We start from the raw sequence: 22,297 nt of genomic DNA, 5'->3' as shown, positions 1-22,297 counted from the left end.
TCCAGTTTCTTTCTGACTCTCCGAAAAAAGAATCTGTCCATACTTATGAAGTTTGCAATCTAAACATTGTCTCGTCCGATGCGGCTTGCAATAAGGACACTCTGCCTTTTTCACAACTTTGGGTTAAATACTTCGTTGATCGATGTCATTATTTTAAATGATACTAAACCCTTCTGGATTGACAAGAAAACAACAAACAACGTACTAGCTGCATATTCTATCAGTCGCAGGAGCTCAAAGTAAGTCGTTAAACAATGACCACACGAATTCCCAACTGGCGTTAACTATTAATTTCCTTTGACATAGAAAAATGGCTCAAATTTAAATAACTATAAAGCATTCATATGCATCATATATTTACTATGATAGACATTATTCTAGCCCATAAAAAAACGTAAATAAAGTTTTTTTCAAAAGCTCCTCTATGAAGCAAAAAGTGAGAATCCCATAAGAAAATTTTAATCTTTTCATTTCTGAAATTGTAAAAAATAAATAATACGCGCTATACGCGGGTCATAAAATATTCCTATCTGTTTTATCTTTTTTTTGAAAAAATTATTTTTATAGGTCAAGAAAAAATCCATAAAACCTATTTTATTCAAAATAACTAAAAATGCCCTTTAGCGTCTATACTGACTAAGTAAAGAGTGTTTGCCTTTCCTCATATTTGTATCGACCTATTGATGATCATTTACAACAATGAAATTTTCATACCGTAGGACAACTTTGATGCACTAACCGTAGTCGAAATTCCAAAAAAAGGTAAAAATCAAACCGACTTACTAATCATGTCAATTATTTAAGTATTTAAGAGCTTATGATCCTTTTACACAGGATGAGTTTATCCATTACTGAAAGATCTGTTATAGTTTATGTGAAATTCAATTTACTAACTAATGTGTGTGTCTCTATTACAAACTACTATTGAAAAGAAATACAAAACAAGTATACAGAAACAAATTAACTAAATTAATTAAGAGAAAGGCTTTAAAACTACAAATGCCTACATATGCTTCAAGTTCCAAGTTGTTCTTCTAGGCCTATATTTATATTACACATATATTATCCGAGAAGCTTTTTAATATAACATGGAATAGAGCTATAATTTTATCTATTTTCATGCTTTCTCTTTTGGAGTACGCACATTTTAAAGCAAAGATAAAACTTATTTGTTTGAGCTAAAAATGAGTTCGTATTTCATGGCTTTTTTTTAACTACCTTGTTTGTTATTGGTCACATCGAATCATACGATAAAATGCTATAAAGGTGTGACTGTAATCTAGAGTATTGTGTTTGACCTTCTCAGACGTTAATTATCGTGCGTCGAGTATGGAGGTCTAAAAGGAAAAAAATCGCCATATTTTACACTTTTAGTACCTGTTTGCAATAAGGACCCTTTACCTTTTTCACCGTATAAAGCTACTAAGAAAATATGCGATGTATAAAGGGCTGATACTCTTTTGGTTCGTGTTGCACAACAGTGGTTGTGAATTTAATTTTAAGTATAAATTAAATTTTTTTTGAAAATTTGAAAGATAAATTTTCACAACAATTCTGCCCTCTGCTGGGAACAAATCCACCATTTGAAGCTGGCAATCGAACAGCAACGGCCAGGATTGGTTAATGGGAGAGGAATTATGTTTTATCAAGACAACGCAAGGCCAGACACATATTATTTGACGCGACAGAAGCTCCGGGTATCTCGGATAGGAAGTTCTTATACATCCCCCCCCCTACAGTCCGGACCTGGAACTGAGTGACGATCACTTGTTCCTGTCTATGGCAAACACGCTTGGGAGCACAAAGTTGGCCTCAATAGTATTAATTAAAATTACTTTCTTGAATCAAAAATACAAATACTATCGAGTTTTTTTGTTTTTTTTTGGGTAGCATTTATTCTGATGTCATAATATATTAAATTGTAATACTTAAACCGTAATTCGTATTTATATAGGTTCATTTTTTCTTGGAAAGTCTTTGGAAAACAATCTATTAAATGAGATCTTTGGCAAATAATGAATTTTTGGTTTAAAAATTAAAAGTTAAAATTCTTCTAAAAACAATTGTTAAGATTAATATTTATGACTTAAAAAAATGTGAAAAAGGCAATTTTTTTTTGGATATTTGTAGTTCAACACAGTACATTTGGTCGTTATTTTACTAGGGTATATTATTGTATGTAATAAAAGAAAAATAATGATTCATTTGGGAAAAGGAAAAATTCCTTCCTTATTCCAGGTATCTAAAGTTCCATGGTCTATAGTGTGTGATCCTCACTTCCTTTTATGGGCTAACCATTTGAAATAACAATAATAATATATATAAATATATTGCTTAATAATGTATACTAGACTAAGTTTGTCCGCCCTTGCGCGGGACATTAAGAAATTAAAATTAATTAAGAACTATTCTGGTTCAAATAAAACAAAAAATAACGACCGTAAAATAGAATCGCCGTAACTCAAGGACAACATACTCAGGAGAAACTATTAAATTTGACAGAAAGTTTGCATGTTCGTCCCGGGTTGATTTCTAGAGAAAGAAATATATTTCATGTACATATATGGATTTAACTTTTTTACTCATAGAAACATATTTAGGACGACAGTACAAGAGGCCTAAAAATAGCCAATTTTTAAACTAAAAAATACTACATTTTTCAAATTAAAATGGTTTGTACATATGAAAGAATGTAACAAGAGTTGACCCTTCTTTGGTCAAGAACTGTCACAAACCACTAGCCCAAGTTGGAGAGTACTACATAAAAGACTCTGAATTGTCGTCCAAATGAGATAAAATTTGATAAAGCCTATTAATATTGAAATATAAACTTTTTTTTTTAATAATAAAAGATTGATCAAGGTGTCACAAAATTTATACAGACACCCCTTTGTTATGCTTCTCAGGTATAATATGGCTAAACATGTCATTTTTCTGAAATAAGCACAGGGAAAAATGCTATAATTATTTTGAAATTCAAAAATAACTTACACATTTTAAAAAACAATTTTTGTGAGGGATCTTAGCTGTTTCTTCAAGTATTGGTGGTAAGTTGAATCCCGTTTTAGGACCCAGCGGTACCCCAAAACATCCCCAACATTCGTGTTACAATTGGGGGATTGTGGGGGTTCTTAGTTGTTTTTTCAAGTATGGGTGGTAAGTTGAATCCCGTTTAGGGAACCGGCGGTACACGAAAACTTCCCCAACATTCGGGATACAATTAAGGGACTGTAAGGGCTCTAAATAGTTTCTTCAAGTATCGGCGGTGGGTTATATCTTGTTTTGGGATCCAGTAGTACCCAAAAACACCCCCAACATTCGAGGTACAATTAAAGGGGTTATGAAGGGTTCTAAGAAGTTACTTAAGTATCGGTGAAGTAATTAGGCCTCTTCTTGAGTTACTCTCCATTTTTAATGAGCCCACACACATGTAACTACTAAATACAATAACACTAAAAAGCTGTTTATCTCCAAAAATAAAGATAAGATTTTCAGAAACAAAAAAATTGTTGGAATGACTGATGAATACTTTGGTTATAAGAGCCCTCACTAATTACAATAAACAAAGTACCTTCTAACATTCTAGCGTTTATATTTAATTCAAATCTTAACATATACTGAAATTACAGAGTACCTATGAATATATACATAGGAGACCAATAACAAAAACAAACAGAAACAGTGCTTTTGTTAAACACACATGCCGGCAAGATTTCGTTACTCCGTAAAAATTATTTTTTATTTTAGCAAAAATATATACTTGCATATGATATAAATCATATGCACACACCTACAATATTTTTAAGTAATGGAGTATTATATACAGTGCACCCCGTGACTTATTGTCATATATTCATACATGCATTCATACATACAGAAAGACAAACTTTGCTGTATAAATTTATTGATAAATCAATAATATTATAAAATCTGGGTGAGTAACATTTTGCCTGGGCAAGTAGATTTCAAATATCACTAGCACAAAAGGGCGAGTGTCCAAATTAATAAGTTGCATTCATTGTGTACCTCACCCAAAAAAGGCCTTAGAAGTCCTGTTTCTTAAAGAAAGCTAGTTTATTTTTAGTATATTTGCCCAGAAAAAAAAAGTGTGTCATAAAATGAGACAGTCTTATGCACAGGGTGCACAAGTAATCACGAAAGGGATTTTATTTTTAAACGCAATTTTCTCTCCAACGAGTTATCAGATCAAAAAATACAACCAAATTCTGAAAGCTTGATGGATTTTAATTTATGTTATTCAATAAAATGACCTCACACCTCAATGTGACCAAGTAAATCCTGGAATTGTTTCTTGATACGACTGATAGGTTCATCTTTGGTATCGCAGTTGGTCCGGTTGGCTTGGAGCACAAAATTCAGGTGAGATAAATTGTTTTGGAACCATTTGAGACTCAGCCCGCATTGATTTTCCCCTTTAAAGGCCTCAAATTCCCCTAACCTTACAAATAAACTTCTCACTGAGTCCCAGAGTTCAAACATTTGTTGTGCGTTCCCTCCCAGGACAAATTACAAAGAGAACCCCTTGCCTTTCCCAAATATTTGGGACAACCAATTCGTGAATTCATCCCATTTTTTTTTTTTTCAACTGGTGCAAGTTGCACTAGCTACTTAACAAAAAAAATAGCTCTTGAAGTGCCTACGTTTGTCCAGGAGAGCTCTCTAAAGTGGAGAAAAGTTAACTTGCCCACCCTGTCTAATATTCTTGTAACTTGTGCATCTAATGAATATGGTCGTCCATACTGCATTGATAACAATTTTTTATACTAAACAATGTATACTGTATTTTTATTTTTACTTATATGTATACCATAGAGACTTACTTAAGGTACAAACAAAACAAAGATATACACATTAAACATGAATGAAAGAAAAAGAGAAAATTCTTTTGTGGGATTCTACTTTTTTAGTTTCTTTCCTATATTTTTTTTTTTTTAATTAAAACAATCCAGGTTCTTTAGTTAGTGATATTATGTATATATATGTATTTTGACTCTCTAGTAAAGTACTTGTACGAGACCGAAAGCACGAGTAGGCTTTCGCCACTTGGTCCCTTGACAAATCCTGGAATTACTTCTCATCCTATTGATAAGTTTATTTTGTTGTTCAATCGCACACCCTACAAAAAAAATCAACTGTATTTTGATTTTGCGGGTTTGGAGGCCAAAATTCCAACAATATGGTAGTTAAAATGGCATTGGAGCCATTCCATACTTTTTTTCTTTCGAGGGTGCTAGGAAATTGAGCTTGATGTTGTCTCAAAATCAACTTTAGAGGGCTCAAATTCCCTCCTAATCTTATGAACGAACGTCTCACTAAGTCCAAGAGTTGGAGGAATTGTTAGATTGTTCCTCCCACCTCCGCGCCTTCTCCAAATATTTGGGATAACAAATTCGTCAATTGATTCCATTTTTTCCAACTGTTTCAGATTTAAGCAAGCTATTCAATAAAAAATAATAAGCAGCTGCCTAAGTGCCTGTGTTTACCCGAGAGATGCGGCATAGATAACTTGCGCACCCTGTTATTGATTATTATTTAACCCATAAAATTTTGTTACAGTATACATTATACAGTGACAATCTTATTATATTAGATAATTTATTCTATTTACAGAGCTGAAGAAGCGTGGCTATAATTGCGTCGGAACAATTGGTACAAATAGGTAGACACATAAATAATTGCACTTTGACAAATTTAACTACCATCAAGAAATAGTCTCGTGGATCAATGAACTCAGCATATGCATTTATAAAAGTCTATAGCATTTACTCAATGAAATGAAAACAATTAGTAATTAAGTATTGCCTAATACTGCACAGCTTTGGGTTTGCTCTGAATAGTCAATATATATAAAGGATGTTCCTATTCCAAGAATAATGCAGTATATAATGAAAATATGGGTGACATGTGTGGAATGGAGTAATATGTCAATACCGTGCTGGGATAAGAAGGCCTTAAGCTGTTAATTTTACCTCCAGGGGTACAAAGACTAGTGGGTGCCGTACCAGATCTGCTGACGGCTCCTCAAAAGGAATCAGATCTTTTTGTAGCTAAAACCCGATCTTTTTTAAGGTACCAACAGAAAAAAAAATTATCATCATTAAAGATAATTTAGGTAGCCATGCCCGACTTCAACAAGCTGATGAGTTTCTTCCTAGGGTTGACTCTCTTTTCTTTGGTTTTGACTTAGAGGATCTGTCCCTTCAGATGACGTTAAGGCAACATCTTCAGGTTTGTTCAGTGTTATGTGGCTCATATCTATCTCCATCGCCATTTAAGGGAGGCTCCCCTTTGGATTTCGCTGAATCCTCTTTTGTATGATTTCAATGTTCTTTGTAATTTGTGCTTTTCGCGGTCCACCACTTCGAAGACCATCTTTGACACTATTTGTTACCTTTTGTCTTGTGCGTTTTATGAAGGTTTTGTTAATTTTTATCACCTTTAAGGCCTTAAAAATCTCTGTGTTGCTCTTCCCAGGAAGTGAAGCTTGACGGAAGCATCATGTAAGGCAATTCCATGCTTGTAAAATGAAGTATCACAAAAATAGTTTTAGTAAACTTTGTTATTGATTATTCAATTATTTAAATTTATACAATAATAAATGGAAAATTCTATGAGTTAAACCATTTTAAACATTTGTTACAGTATTTAGGATCCACCCTGCAGAATACAAACTTTGTTTGTAGGTTTAAATACATTGTATGCCAATGTCAATAATATCCTTATGGGTTTATGTATTGTTTGTAATTACAATATTCAATACATGTTTATGGATCAATTAAATTACTTAATATTTGCGATAGTATCTAGCATTGCACGAAGATATTAGGCGTCTTCGAACAACCAATCTGTCCCATAAAATATGTTTAAGATAACTATCCAAGAAATCCTCCTGTTGCTAAACCGTTTCATGAGTACACTCACACACAGTTACTCAATACATAAATGTTCTCTCCTCAATAATTATTGTAATAACAATGGCTTGTGAAAAAACAATAAAATGAGTCAGGGAGTAATTTAGCCTCTAGAGTGCTAACCGACAGAGTAGACGTGGCTAAGAAAATTACTGTGAGCGAGGTTACCTCAGAAATATCATCAAAGTTATCTTAAGAGTAAAATCAAAAGGAAGGAGAAAGAAACGCAAAGAAGAATAGGTTGTCTAGAGGCCAAGCTTCTATTGAATGTATCCAAGAACATGCAACCTCCCAGTTCCCCGATTTGAATACTTAAAATTATTCCATCTGGGCAAAGTTCGATATAAATACCTACAACAACCCTCACGGGTCTCTGAGATCTTTAATATCCGCCATTAATGCAACTTGCACTGATTTGACAAAATACTACATCTGTAAGGCTTATGCATCTTCAGGAAGAGGATGTAGGTAGCCATTGAGGCTGAGGGCGTCCATATTGCATACAAAAATGTCGATTTTAGTTTTAATTTACTAGAAATAAACTTAATTTTATTCTCACTGCCTTCACAAACTAGATTTTAGCCATGTTTGAAAAACAATCTTCCGTCTAAACTTAAATATGACGCATGGAGTATTTATCAAGAAAAAAAATACATTGGGACTTTCTCTTTCATTTTATTTTTTTCCAGATTGTGGGGAAGAAGTGCAATTTTCTTTAGATGTTCTTCAATATCTCAATTCATTATCTTCATAATATTTACATAATATTATAGTGTAAATATTGATATAGGCAAATTTTATATGATATCATTGAGCCGTATATCAATATATACATATGAATAGTGAAGTATTGATATACCGCAAATATATACATATGTTATATAAATTGTTTATTTGCTTCAATAAAGTATTGAATGTCTCAATATTACATTTGTATACGAGTAACTTACATTGTGCACCACAAAAATGGCAATGAAATATTGTAACTTTTTGATAAATCCATTTCTTTCAATAAAACTTTCCAAAATTATGCATATATTGTGCCCCAAAACATAAAAGCAAGCTAGAATGATTTTTCTCAAAATTGAGTATGGATTACATTTGTATTTTTCAACGATGAATTATAGTCAATTTATGTCAAATAATTTATTCTTATCAAACCTTTGGGTGCGTTGCAATTGCATTTAAAGTAGCACAAATTTAATGTTATAAAATAAAGCAGAGAAATGGATGTATTTTATTTAAAAGGGCGAAATTAGAGTACATAAAATCAAATTAAGGTATAGTTAAAATTATGAAGTACATTAATTCATACCACAAATTTGAAAAAAAAACCTCTATCATTGACTCAAATATTAGAGCAGTTTTATTCAAACTTTTTTCGAAATTCGATTAGGAGAAGTGAGGAAAATTCTTCATATGGTGAGGAAATAAGCTATGCAAAATTTTATTTTCCAACGATGTCATCTATAGGTAGCACACCTTGTTCAAACTTTGAAAGGAGACAAAAATTATTTTCTGCGTAAATAAATATTAAAGTACAGCATTATTCATTATTTTGCATTTATTAATTATGATTGACATTATTCTAACCGATAAAAAAAATTAATAAAGTTTTTTGTCTAAAGTTACCCTACGGAACAAAAAAAGAGAATAAGATTAGAAAGTTTTGATCTCTCATTCATATATTATTTGACTCAATAAACCACCGAAATTTTGTTAAAAAAAGTCCAAGGATCGATAGGGCTCCTAGCATCCCTGGCATGAATCTGATGAAATTTTCTATGTAATCCATCCTTCAGGTCAGAGCTTGTTCCAAGCAACACCCCACCAATGCCACTCTGAAGTTTACCCTCATCCAGGAATGGGCCAATACATCTGAAGAAACAGTCTTGTGGTAAAGGGTGGCTATTTCGAACAAAAGGGCCTTTGTTAAATTAATTTATATTATAATTTGATCATTTTCATAGAATTGTATGGTTATGAACAAATTTATATTGAATTTATTAACTAAAACATATCTTCATAAACTTATCCCCCACCCTGGTTGTAGGAAAGTTCACCTCCCTAGTAAGAAGTCCCTAGTCTAGCTATATAATTAATCTGATCGAAATACAACAGTAAAGTTCAAAGAGATGATATAAAAACATACAAAGGCAGTAAATATTTCCCGCGGCAAAATCTGATCGACACAAAATAACTGCCGTCAAAAAATGTAGAGGGTAAAATTTACTGCGAAGAATACGTCCACGGCAAAATTACCGGTCACGATTCCAAATATATGTATTGTTCGGGATGAATTTCCCTTGGAATAGAATTTACTTATGATGAACTTTCCTCGCAATGAACTTCCTTTGGGATGAACTTGTCATGGGATGAGGTTTCCGTATAAGCTCACTCAGTAACACATGCGCATAAAGAAGAAAGGAATGTTATTTTTTTTTGTTCAAAATTGGATTTTTCTAACTTATTATTATTATTTATTAATTTGCTTCTTTTTTTTTTTCCAAGAACCATTGAAATCAAAAGAAATTTTTCAATAATTATTGAAATAACAAAAGGTATGAAGGTTGGTACTTACTCAAAATGAGACTAATAAAAATCAGCGCCATCTATGTGTGAAGCTCGGGACTTTTCAGCCCAAGTGTTATATGAAGTAAAACAAATAAAATGGGATTTTCTCCTCTTCTCGATTATGTGGAAAATTGTTTTTATGTTGATGCATTCCTTTTTTCGATATTGGATACCTAACTCTCATGCATATGTATACAATGTACAAAAATATGACATCTGTATATTTAAATACGATGTAGTTGTTGTCGGTGGCATAACTTTTGACATTCTTGTATTTCGTTTCGTAGGTTATATTCATATATACAGGGTGCGTAAGTGTTTTTGTGGTTTTTTTCAAACGCAATTTTCTCTTTCCAACCAGCTAAAAGATTAAAAAAGTAAAAGCAGATTCTGTTAGATTGATGAATTTTCATTTATTTCATTCAATAACATCACCTTCAACCTTAATTACTGGGTCTATACACAGCCGAAAGTGCAAGCAGGCCTTCGCCCCTTGGGCCCTTGGTAAATCCTGATCCGACTGATAAGTTTGGTTTTGGTGTTGCAGGAGGTTCAGTTTGTTTCACTTTCGATCACACCCTACAAAAATAAATTTATCCAATTCAGATTTTACGTGTTGCGAAGCCAAAGTCCAGCGAGAAGAACCGTCAAAATTATGTTGGAGCTATTTGATTATTTTTATTTTTCGAGATGTGGCTGGAAGCCCAGTCCTGTTACCACATGTTAGTTCTTACATTTGCAACTATATTTATGGATTTACCTAGGTATCTAGTTCGCATAGGTAGGCATCAGTGTTGATCCTGAGGTCTAGTGGGAACACATGAGGCAGCCTGACGTGGTCTTCGGAGCTAACCACCACTAAGACGTAGACTAGAAATTTTGTCTAAATGACACGGCTATATACTTGGACAGAAGGCCTAACACATTTTGTTTTGGTTGTTTACCTTGTGGTCCTGGTAAAAGTATTTCTTGTACGAGAAACCCCTGAGACTGTCTCAATGAATGGTTCGAGCAGTTAAGGAGCTTTCGGGAGGGCTTTTCCTTGGACTTTTTTTTTTCAAGATCTGAACATTCCTCATCTTGTATGATTAGTTACGAGGGTTTTCGTGTATGTAGAGTCATATCAGCTGCTCCTACCGGCCAACTTCTCGATCAATTACCCTGATAAACTTCTTTTTGTCCTAATTGACGATTTGCTGGATTCTCGTGACAAAGTCAGGCGTCCAGACAGAGTCTCTTTGACCTCAGCCTTCATTGATGCTATCTCAAAATCACTTTTAGAAGTCTCAAATTACCTCCTAACCTTGTGAACAAATGTCTCTCTAAATTTCAGAGTTCGAGCAATTGTTATGTTGTCACTCCCGGCGCGGATTCCAATGAGGGCTTCGTGCCTTTTTCAAATATTTGGGACAACAAATTCGTCAATTGCTTAATTTTTTTTTCCCCTACTAGTGTAGGTTTGAAAAAGCTATCTTACAAAAAAAAACAAAAAAAAACTGCCTTAGTGCCCGTGTTTTCCCCAAAGAGAGCACTCCAAATTGGAGGCATAGATAGCTTGCACACCCTGTATATATAAAAAAATATGAATCGACGACAAACTTTATAGGAAAATAAAAAGTTTTAATTAAATTATTTGAGACAGGAAAAATGAAGAGTATAAATCATAGAGTTTTAAAAAAACCAACCACATATTTTTATCCTTTTCTATGTCTCTCTCTTTCTGTTTCCGTTTCTCTCCTCACTACTTACTAACTTGGCAATGGTTCAATATTGATGCTTGTTCCCTCTGCATTCTTGATTCTTTCTACTGCATGATGCATATACATATGTATTTGTACATTTATAAATGATGCCATCAATAAAATAAACAAGACAAGTTTACATACTACAAATAAAACGGAAAGAAAATTGGATTTAGAATAAAAATAAATAAAAGGATTTGAAATGTTTTTCATTAACTTAATCAAATAGCAAAGAAATACAAAAACAAACGATAATACATGTAAAAAGACAGTTATGAGATTAAAAAAAGGAAAAACAACATCTCTTTTTTTCATTGGATTATATGAGGTGTACACTGTACAGGTTTGGGAAGCAAAACGTGGACTGTTAATTAATTTCAATTTTCTCATTAATAAAGGAAGGTTTATGGATTATTTATTGACATTCTGCTTCATCCGTCTTTCTGCATAAATAAACATTAAGTCATTATGAGTGAGCAAAAAGACACAAAATAGCACATCTCAGATCTCCTAGATGCTAAAGTTAAGATAACGAGGATTATGGGCAATATTAAGTGCTCCAGGAGCCTGGTTTTTAAGGTGGCTCAGGCAAAGAATGATAAAGAAGACCTATCCAGGAAAACAGGCAGATCCGGTTTGAGTAGTGGCGATAATAACGATTAGTTGCATTAAAATAGGCAAAATATGTACTAATTAATTCATAAATGCTTGAATAATCCACACTTAGGTTCTGAATCCATAATGTAATTTTAAAATTGCTGAGATTAAAGGTACATATTCAAGCAGATATATATACATAGAAATGTAAAGGGGAGGATGAGACATCCTTGATAATAAATTCTTCAAAAATGAAGCACCAATACATACACATCTTGGAAATCAAATCAGAACCACTATTTTCAACACTTTTAAATCAACTAGAAAAGGGAGATCAAATCCAAACACAAGAGGGTGAAATATGAATTACATAATGTGAAGTCATCTAAAGATGAAACAAGTTCATCAATAGACACTCTTCTCCAACACAAGAGAAATATGATGAACTACGAAGGAACTAACAATCTCATAACTATATTACGGATGTTCCTTCAAAAAATGCATTCTTTCGACAGAATTGAATCATACTTGATCAATCCTTTTGGAAGACTTTTTTTTTTTTAAAGTTGAAATTTTCCGTCAAAATCTTTCAACAAAGCACCCAAAATTCCATAATTGATTACTTAAATCACAAATGAGAGTTTTCAAAGACGATTAGATAAGTCCATATCTCGGAGCTCATGATATGACTTTTTAACAAGAATTAATTCTTTTCTTCTAGAAATTGTTATTTAATAGAAGAATTATTTATTATTCCTTTAAAAAGTTCTAATGATGAGTTTCCGTAGCTTTCGTCTATACAGATGTTAAGTAATCCATCCTCTAGAATCTTCGATTTTCTGCCTAACCTTTTAATAAAAAGAAATTTGTTATTTTTAATGGATGTTTTTTTTCATTAATGTTTATCTCCTGGGCAATAAAACCGTGCTTACATGAGAGTCGGACTTGACAATTCAATTGATGTTTGGTCAAGGGCTATGGAGTCAGAGTTGAAGCCTTTTTTGGTGGAGTCAGAGTCCGGAGTCAAAAAATGGTTTCAAAATCTTTGTTATTTGGGGGCTCCGTGGAGGAAAATAAATGAAAAAGAAAGAGACTCAAGTTTTAACCAGTTGCTACATGATGTCCTGATACACACTGAATTATAAAAGATAGACCACATACTAAATAGTTAAAACGGAGTAAAAGCAAGATAGAGATCCAGTCCAGATCTACTGGACATATACATGACAGTTTTAAGTCTAAACAAAGTTGTTGTGTTTTTTTTTAAATTCTTTTTTCTAAGCTATAAAAAAAATTATTAGATTTTTGCACCAATTAATTAACGTTACTACGCTTAATTTCTACATCTTTTCTAATTATTAATTTTTTAGAAGTAGAAAATGTTAATGTTTCAGTGGGTACTTTATTTCTTTGTGAAGATTAAAATCTTTTAATGCAATTTTTACACGTAGTCTGCATCCTTAATTGCAGTCACATCATTCTTTGCAGATCAGAAGTGTTTTTAAAAACCATAGTTTATAGAAAATTACAACAAAATCATCGTATTTTTTTAATTGTATTTATTCAAAAGTTGACTTTTTAATATGCATTTCTCATGTATAAATGCATGGATTATTGGGTATATGGATAAGTGGAAGCCGCACGATCGTTTACAGCGTGGTAGCCAAAAGGACTCCTTAGGCGACCACAAGATCTAAGTCAAGGCCTCAAAGGTCGGATGAAATGGTTGCTGCCGTGAAAAAGTCGGTCGAGGACAAAAGAGGCAAGGTCAGCGGCCTCTCCGGGGAGTTCAATATCAGTAAAAGGACCATGGACCGGCTAGTTAAGAAAGATCTTGGTGTTAAGGTCTACACCTCCAAGCCTGTAAACAAGGAAAAACGCCTAAAATTTAAAGGAGTGTTCAGTTTTAGACGCGCACACCTGTATTTCACTATATACTAAATTTTATAAAAGTATTGTTTATTAAAAAATAATTATGCCATCTACATGCGTAGTTCATTTTCGTAAAATTGGAAAAATTGCTCGAAAATATGTTGAAGAACATAAAAAAGATTATTTTTATCAATTTTCTAGCAAAAACAAGAGCTTTCAGAAAAATGAAAATATATCACACCTCCAAATTAGATGTTTATTAATACTATTTTGATATTTCTTTTAATTTTGAAATAAACATAATTATTCTTGAATATAAAATAGAATTGTAATTAAAAAACTAAATTTACTTGAAGTGACTATATTAAAAATTCGAGAGTCATAATTACAGAAACACTAAATCTTACATTTTTAATAATTATATTAATAATTTACATTAAATTGAGGAGTTCACAAATTCCATAATCTGATAGCTTTCAGTATGGGATTTTTCATTTTTCCTTAAGCTTAAACATATCAAACACCGTTCACTGATGGAAGATGTAGTTCCGTAATTAAATCTTCATAATACTTCTATGATTAAGCAAAACACCAAAGGAACATAAAAAATTTCTTGTGCTGAAGCACAAAGGAAGAAAATAATTAATGAACTTGATCGAATATCGTGACTTTTTTTTTGACGATGATAATGCTTCATCTTTATATCAATTGAAGGTAAAATTACGTTTGAATTGCGTTTCAAAAGGAATTCAATTTTTTTCGCCGGAAAATGAAGCTCAATTATTATTTATAACTAAAAATTATGCAGGTCTGATAAAATAAAATTAAAATATTGAAAGTAGTAATTTATATCGTTTTATATAATAATATTAAAAATTCAACTATTAAAAAAATCTTTATTATACAATCGCTAACAAACACAACCAACAAAAAAAAATTAATTATATATTTGAGCTTTTAAAAATTGTATTATAAAAGTATAAAAAATACTCATCGCTATAATTTATAAAAATCCTTATTTGATTTGGTTTTGCGGTTAAAATCAAATAATTAGAAATTATTTAGAACAAACTATCTAAATAGTAGGTTTATAGTTAAATTAATATAATATTAACGTTTTTAAAATTACAATACTCTTCGTTTAATTGGACTCTATCCCATTGTTCAAACCTTTAGTAGTTGGATTCAGAATATACTTTTAACTTTCTTGAAATATTGATGAAGCAAAGTCATTTAAAATTTCTTTATAACTATGCTTATGAAGTTCAAGCAAGCAATTTAATTTACCAGTCACAGTGTCCACTATTTTTGATGAATGTTTTAGAAACACTCAATCTTAAATTTTTAATAATGATCTTAATATATTACATTAAATTAAGGAGCTCACAAATTCCATAATCTGATAATTTTCAGCATGGGATTTTTCATTTTTCCTTAAGCTTTAATTCTACATGTTTGAAAAATATGAAACATCGAATTTATTTCACTAGGAGATTATCAATTGGCTCATAAAATATATTGATATGAGGCTTATACTGAGTCTTTGATGGGATCAACAATAGAGGAAAAGACAAAAGGAGTTACCATATAAACGTTGCGTTTTCAAAGGTTTGGAGGCATGGCCAAAGGATGAAAGTAAGACTTAGACAGAATTGGGTTAGGAAAAAATTCAGTAGGAGTCATTGAAAGTCCTATTTTATTTATGGTGAGGGAAATCATCCCTTTGGCCCACCGGGAAATCCGTATAACTTTATAAGGCTATATATGAATAGAATGTGAGATATCTTCGTACACTTATCCTGATAACTCTTCATAGAAAACCTCAACGTGTTTGATCATTTATAAAGATATCATCGATATAATCATTTATGTTGACGTTGTAGTATGTAAATTAGGAAAACTCATGTACTAACGATCCTGAAATGTATCCAGCAACACAGATTATTATCTCCCTCCTTGATGAATTTTAAGGTCAGAAAGGCTCATCCAAATTAATGAGGGATCAGTTTGGTATTTTTCATCTTCCTCTCATTAAAGTCATTCCTTAAGGAGGGGATACCCTCCACCACTATAAAGAAATACACTTTCTGTCTCAAAAGTAAAATGTGGCATCTTGAATCCCATATAACGACAATGAAGTAAATACTTATCCGTCTCGTGATTAAACGAAGAAATAAGGGCTCGCAAAGACTTGCTGCTCTTCAGGAACTTACGAGTCACACTTACAGTTCAGCTCAATAGTATTCGTACCCTTTCAATATTTGAGATACCTATATTGGAAATCTTTAACAATTATTTTTAATTTTCTTAAGAGTTAAGAGTAGTTTTTGATTGACTATTGATTTTCTAAATGAGTTTGTAGGTACAACATGAACATCTAATTATGTTTTCTTGGCATTTTTGTGAGGATACGAATAGTTTCGGACTGTAATTAATGACATTATTAAAAGTCCTAAGTATCATAATAGTAATAAACAATATCCTTTGAACACTAACTGAAAAGTTGAGCTTCAAAGGTTGTGTAGATAGTGATCATCCATATCTTATAGTAATTAATGATAATGTTATTTGAAATTGGTAGCCCTTATGTCAGTATCAATCACTTTTCATAGTCGTAAAACAAAAAAAAAACATTTTTGAATAAGTTGAATAAAGATTATACGAAATCTAGTCCATTTAAATACCGTAATGTACTACATAGTTACAACTAAAATCCAACTAATTAAAATTACATATTGCTTTCAATTTTTAAGGATGGATTACTGCATCAAAAACAATTGTTACTTAAAGATCCAAGAAATTTATCAAATTATTTTATTAAAGTTAATAACATATCTTCTTAAGTTACTTTTAAAAATATTTGAGAGTAATTCATGTAAATGGAAACAAGTGAATTTTTGCTTTTCAATTGCCATCATTGATCAAATATTATACACAACATTAAAATACTCATATTGATGCATATTGGAAATTATATCAATTACTAAGTAAGTAAATGTATTACCATACAATATAATTGGAGTTAAGGTAGATGAGATAAAAAAAGATTCACTAGGACCATCATTTTTATTTGAACATATATCTAGGTAAGATATTAAACATTTTAAGAAGTTTAAGCACATACATTTGTATATTTCAGAAAAATAAAACGTATATTTGACTTTAACATCTCCTTTTATTAATCATAAATTGTAAAAGCTCCTAATGTTCAAGTGTTAAAAGCTGTAATTCGATACATATGTAAGAGTTATTTAAAAATTAGATCTTGTATCAAAATGAACAATTCTTGAGAATAATATTACTACCGAATTTATATTTAGTTAAAAACAAAAATGACTTCAGACTATCAACACTCAGAACCATTTATAAATGTATTATATGTAAATTATTAGTTTTGAGGCTGTCAACTATATTTTTAGGTATGAGTGTTTGTCAATTTAAAATTTGGTGTTATAGTTGAAAATTTGTTTTTGGAACCATAAAGATTTCTTCCTCTTTATAAGATTGAAATTCAGATATGTAAGAAAAGAGAGAATTTTTTAAGAATTTTATTGTTCGAATGTGTGCACACAAAATAATAGGTTTTTCAATAAAAAGTGGAACGTTGTCAACCTAAAACACAATGAAAACACCTTTCAGTTCTTTATTTTATTCTTTTTTTAATATTAAAAAGGTGTGCCTAACTTTCCAGATCCAAATCCCCGAATGGAAGGGCCAAGAAAAAAAACTACACAAAATAAACTAAATTAATCAAGAATTAATTTAGGAGCATGAAAGGCCTAAGCAAAATAATATAAATTGAATTGGAGTCTATTAAGATTCCTCTCTAAAGAGTGCACCTGAAGAAGAAGTCTTGAGAACCTCGTCCTCGACTGAGAAGAATGAGATCCGAAGATGTTGACTGCCTTTTACCATTTTAAAATTGTTTTTTTTTTTTAATTTCATTTTCTTCAAATTATATATATTTTTTACTGGTTATTTTAATATGTAGACTTTACTACATTAAATGTGCAGATGTCTAAGAAGATCTACTTTTAAGGAGATCAGATACATAGTATATGTTATAATTTTCACTCATTGCATATATTTGTACAATAAAGATACTTACTTATGCATATTTAGCTCTAGCCAAATACTATGAATAAAAACACATACCCTTACACTTTATTATAAAGTAGGTCTAGAGTAATATATGTGAGTCGATTTCATTATATTATTAGCAAGATTTAGTTATTCTCTAATCTTCAGAAATAAATTGAATAGAGTATCAAGTCCTAACTTTCTAGTCCAAGTCAAATTGCAAGTCAAAATTAATGTTTCTAAATACAAATTCAAGAGGAGCAATGAATTTGGATATGTCAATCGACCTATCAAAATATATTTTATAAAAAGTATGGATTTAATTAAAGCAAGTCGGTAAATCCAAGTTAACTACATTTATGAATGGGCATGTTCTGAATGCAAGTAAAATATATATATATTGTCGGTTGTCTAATATATTTATAAACTAGAGCCAAATCGATGCTTTATCGGATAATTGTAATATTTTCTGTTAAAAATGTATTTGGAGTCTCTTTATTAGAAATGGGGCCATGATTTGGAAACTAGAGAATTGGCTACTTTTTCTGGAATAAAATGATATGTAAAATGATTGTGGTAAAAAGATTGCAGACAAAAACGTTACGGGTAATATCATTGTGTACATTATTATTGTGAGACAAAAACTGCATTTGGGGATTTACAAAGGGTCCTTGATGATCAGGGAAGCAGCAGCAGATCTGTTCACTTACACAACCCATGGGCCATGGTGTATTATAGCATATTAGAAGTGTCCTTTTGTGTTTAAAAATGGCGGCGGTGGAGTTTAAACTGCCTTTGGGGCCCCTAACTTCACCAGTACAACCAGGGGGAGGGTATTTGGGGATATTGCAAGGGTTCCTTGATGCTTAGGAAATCATCAGTGGATACATTTAACTTGCCTTGGGCACACCAGCTCACCTACACAGCCTGTGGTCCAGGGTGTATTATAGCATATTAGAAGGGTTCTATCATGGCATGTTTCTTTGTTATTCAATAGTTTTATCGTCCGAAAATGATATAAATTGCAATAAAATTGCATACCATCATATGGTCTTACAATGAAATTAATCACAATCATATTCTTACAACGATATGACCCACAAATTTTTTGTCTCACAATGATATTACCCACTACGATATTACCCCATGAAAATGAAAATTCCTATTCCAGAAAAAGTAACCGATACTCTAATTTCTAATTAATCGTCCCCTTACTAGTAAAGAGACTCCAAATATATTTTTAACAGAATATATCCGATAAAGCTACCATCAACTTCCAGCAAGAAACTTGAACTTCTTGCAGCCATTTTTACTCAAGTTCTTATTCAAGATGGCTCAAGCATCAAAGATAACGGGGTGACAGATGACTGTGTGGGTGTCTTGTTGCCTTTTTATTGAACTTGTTAAGTAGTCACTTGGAGTTTTGAAGCTTTCTATTACAACCAATGACCTTCAAATCCTATATTGGAGACATTTTATACACATAATTAATTGTCTGAAATAAAGATTGCAGCAGTCACACTTATCCAAATCATGTTATAATTAATACCAAAAGTGAATAATAAACATTATAGGGATATAAAGAGATTATATTATCATTACTTACTAAAATATCAATCAAATTAATGGTCTTTTTACTAAGTTTGATATACAATCGTGAGGCATGATAAGCTTGGCTAATACAATTTTTAGATAGGTTTTTAGCATTATCTATTTTTGAGTCTCAATAAGGCAAGATACTTATATTAGTTTGTAAACAAATCGACAAAGAGTGGTACTATCTTGGAGAAAAATAGTACAAACTTGTGAATGATAGTATTATTTAATAGGACTTATAGTTGTATGTTACCCGCATGCGCCATTTTCTTTAAAGGACTAGTTGAAATCACGAGCTACAGACTGTAAACTACCTTACAGATACTATATTTTTTAGTTGGATCATGCCCAGTTGATAAATAATCAATGACATCTTAAGCTGAATATAATCAGTTAGAACTATTTAGCAAGAAAAATAAATTTATTTAATGTTGAGCTAAGGCAGTACGGCAAAACTATGACACAGAAGTATCTTGGCGTACCACACTGCCATTATTCTCTCTTGCACTCTGGCGAATAGATGATAGGAAGTTATGACTAAAGTAGATTGAAAATGTATATCGATCAACAGAGAAAGATTATTTGTAATCTGTGTTTCTTGTAAGTGCTAGAAATGAGGCTAGCTTAGTGCCCTGATCTCTCCGCAGATATCTTGTTGTTACCGTCTCATAAGTTCAGAGTTCAGCTTGTATAGATTGATATTTCTCGTAATAAAGATTGAACACCACTTCTATTGCTCCTCTACAAAGTAAGAAATATCGACTGAATCCCGTCACTGAAAATGTTCTGATTTGTATTTATAATATAGACATACCAGTGCATTCACAGTTCTGATGTTCTTCAGTAAACATAAAACCTTTGAGCATCCCTCAGTTTCCTTTCAATAAAAGAGACGGAAAGCACACTTTCCCTTTTATGTACATCACGGCAGATAAACCCCTGAAATAGCCCTGTATTTCATGATAGACTCAAATACCGGATGGCTCTTTTTAACAGATAGACAAACATCCCTATGCGCTAAGCTGCGTGAAGCTTCTTTTCATATCATAAATATGGTGATTAGAAAAGAAAAAACGGTTGTTACTTGTGTTCTTTCTTCTTTTTTGTTTATTATTTAACCATTCATATGTATGTTAACATCTCCCTCTGAAAAAAGAATTATCACCTATCTTTGGTGTAAAATGATATAAAAATGTAAAATAAAACAAATATGTATAAATTTAAATATAAAATTTGCCTGCACTAATGATATTTTAAGTGTAGAAGGTTCTCTTATTTATAGAACTAATTTATTTTCTCCCACTGCAGAAAGTTGAAACTAAGTAGGGTCTTCATTCAGGTCTACCATATGTTTCACTCCCACCTTCTACTCGCTCTATTACAAAAAGCTTAAATTGGTGTACTTATGTAGATTTAATAAAACTACTTCATATAACAAAAATCCAAGCACAAAATTAAAGTTCACAGTCACACAAAAGCTCAAAAACACATAATAGACCATAATTTTTGAAAAATAAATGAGACACAGTACTAAAATCATCTCTTAATGACACATAATACATATTAAAGTATGAGTTCAATAGATATTAAGTTTCATTGAATTCAAAATGGTCAACATTTCACATTTGGGACCTTAATGTAGAAATGAATTTATGTTTCATTAAGAAAAAAATGAATATAGGCGGAGGTTTGCTCTCTACTAGTTTAAGGTTTTTTAAAGTCTGATTTCCAAAAAGGAGGACACTAATCTGTGTTGGTTTTAAGGTAAAAGTGAGGTAAAAAATTGGAAAGTAATAAATGCAAAACAAAAAAAACAATATTGAACAAAAATCCCAATGTAATTTTTACTTTATATTATACATACAATCCATTATTTCTTAGATATTTTTGAGTCTATTATAGACTTTCTATTCAATTTTGTGGGCTGAATAAGTTACCGAAGAATTTACACTATAATAAAGAACCTTTATATGAATTTAGATACTTATATTGACCCAGCTATGGTCATTCAAGTAAAATCTATCTGTTTCTCATTCTTTCATTGTGACAATCAGTTTTGGCTACTTTAAGAACACCTTCAGGTGCCTAGATAGGATTCATAATAATAGTTTGTTGATAGAAATTGACAACAATTTATCAAAATATAAATAATATTCAATTTGGAGAAAAAATATGAAAGATTTATTTTGCGATAAGAGACCACACATTTGAGAATATCGAAGTAACTTTTCTTTTTAGAAAAAATATTTTTTTAAACAAAAAACTATTATAAAACTTGGTATTTTTATATTGAATAAAACGAATTTATTTATGTACAAATAGCACAAGTAATGAATCTCTTGAATTTCCTATTTACATGAAATGTATGGGAATTGTGTATTTTTTGTTTTTGTTTTTTTGCTCTTGTAAATTCCATGATTTAATGCAATAAGTAGTTATGTGGTCGAGTAGTAATGTATACCATGCATCACAAGTACATTTGCAAATATATACGGGGTGTGCAAGCTATCTGTGCCAAGAAAATGATTTTTTTATAAACGCAATTTTCTCTTGAACCAGCAATCAGATTAAAAATTAAAACCAGATTCTAAAAGATAATTGATTTTTATTTATTTAATGCAATAAAACTATCCCCAACCTCAATTAAAGTCCCTGTACGAGGATAAAAGTGCGAGCAGGCCTTGTCCACTTGGTCCCTTGGCAAATCCTGGGGTTCCTTCTTGATCCGACGGATAAATTCGTCTTTGGTATTGCAGGTATTTTGGCTGTTTTGTCATTCCATCACACATAACACAAAAAAAATCCATCAGAGTCAGATTGGGCGAGGTTGGAGGGCAAAAGTCCGGTAAAATGAAGTCGAAAATGGTCTAGGAGCCAATTCAGAATTTTTCCAAGGTATGGCAG

The 22,297-nt window shown here is 31.6% G+C and overlaps 1 long non-coding RNA gene across 3 annotated transcripts in view; it reads right to left on the bottom strand.

Annotated features, from left to right (window-relative positions):
* Positions 1-22,297, bottom strand: part of LOC121130392 (uncharacterized) — a 308,177-nt gene that overhangs the window by 118,115 nt on the left and 167,765 nt on the right. The window contains exon 6 of one of the 3 annotated variants that reach the window (XR_005868715.2): positions 8,064-8,424. The exons of the other annotated variants lie outside the window; for them this stretch is intronic. This is a non-coding gene — a long non-coding RNA (uncharacterized lncRNA). Of the gene's footprint in view, positions 1-8,063; positions 8,425-22,297 lie in introns of those variants that run through there. 3 annotated transcript variants of the gene reach the window in all.

This window comes from Lepeophtheirus salmonis, chromosome Z (assembly GCF_016086655.4).
Source record: "Lepeophtheirus salmonis chromosome Z, UVic_Lsal_1.4, whole genome shotgun sequence".
Taxonomy (NCBI): Eukaryota; Metazoa; Arthropoda; class Copepoda; order Siphonostomatoida; family Caligidae; genus Lepeophtheirus; species Lepeophtheirus salmonis.
The sequence above is the reverse complement of the archived record's forward strand: the minus strand, read 5'-3'. Positions and strand labels throughout refer to the sequence as shown.